The sequence below is a fragment of the Oncorhynchus tshawytscha genome, linkage group LG03, assembly GCF_018296145.1.
Source record: "Oncorhynchus tshawytscha isolate Ot180627B linkage group LG03, Otsh_v2.0, whole genome shotgun sequence".
Lineage (NCBI taxonomy): Eukaryota > Metazoa > Chordata > Actinopteri > Salmoniformes > Salmonidae > Oncorhynchus > Oncorhynchus tshawytscha.
In genome coordinates this window covers 56154123-56155425 of record NC_056431.1, presented here as the reverse complement: position 1 = coordinate 56155425, position 1303 = coordinate 56154123, and positions in this window count along the sequence as shown.

The window sequence follows — 1303 nt, the reverse complement described above, 5'->3', positions numbered from 1 at the left end:
GGATATTAAAAAAAAATATCACTGCACACAATAAGTACAAAAAGAAGCTCCTCGCGGACAATCCAGAGACACTATTTGTTGACTGGTACAAAGAGGGGAATGTAAGTAACTTAGTTTTCCACACAGACCATCCTCTGCCATGGCAGAGTACTCTACTCCTATATCAAGATAGAGGGTCGGGGGCCCAGGGTGGAAACTCAATATACTAGACATTTAGGAAATTGAAACAACCTCTGTCAACGTGTACAATTCTGGGACAGTAATGGTGCAGGGAATCTTTATACAGTTTCAGCAGGACTTTCACGGAATCAAAGAGAGAGCACAGCAGGAAAAGCTTTCTCTTAGTGACGACTCTCCCATCCTGAGTGAGTCTGATCACACCTTATCCTACAACTGCCCCGCAGACGAAGAAGCCCCAAGAGGAGAGTCACTCTCTCCCAGCACAACTGCACTGCTCCTCCATTGTTGAGAGAGATAAATTCACAGAGCTGGAGAGAGAGATGGTGGAGCTCAGAAAGCTAGTCCACAAACTCCAGACAGAATAAACCCACAAAACAGACCAGCACAACAATACACCGCCAACAAGACCCGGAGGGCTGAAGGTGGAGGTAGACGACTGTCTGAGAGAGCTGGCTGCACCCCGTACTGAGGTGAAAGAACTCAAACAAGAGAGAGAGGGACACACAGCCCAGCTAACAGCACGGAAGGAGGAGAGGAACACACAGCCCAGCTAACAGCACGGAAGGAGGAGAGGAACACACAGCCCAGCTAACAGCACTGAAGGAGGAGAGAGAGGAACACACAGCCCAGCTAACAGCACTGAAGGAGGAGAGAGAGGAACACACAGCCCAGCTAACAGCACTGAAGGAGGAGAGAGAGGAACACACAGCCCAGCTAACAGCACTGAAGGAGGAGAGAGAGGAACACACAGCTCAGCTAAAAGCACTGAAGGAGGAGAGAGAGGAACACACAGCCCAGCTAACAGCACTGAAGGAGGAGAGAGAGGAACACACAGCCCAGCTAACAGCACTGAAGGAGGAGAGAGAGGAACACACAGCCCAGCTAACAGCACTGAAGGAGGAGGTGAGAAACCTGCGGTGTGACAGAGAGCAGGACACTCCCTCAGAGAAGCCAGCAGAACAGCCCACCTCAGACCTGGACCACAATCTCAATACCACAATGGGACAGACAACACAGGAGCCACCAACCCAACAGACCGCACTCCCTCCTAACAGCCCCTCAAACAGCTCCCCCGATAGCTCTCCTGACAGCTCTCCTGACAACTCCCACACATCCACCGAGG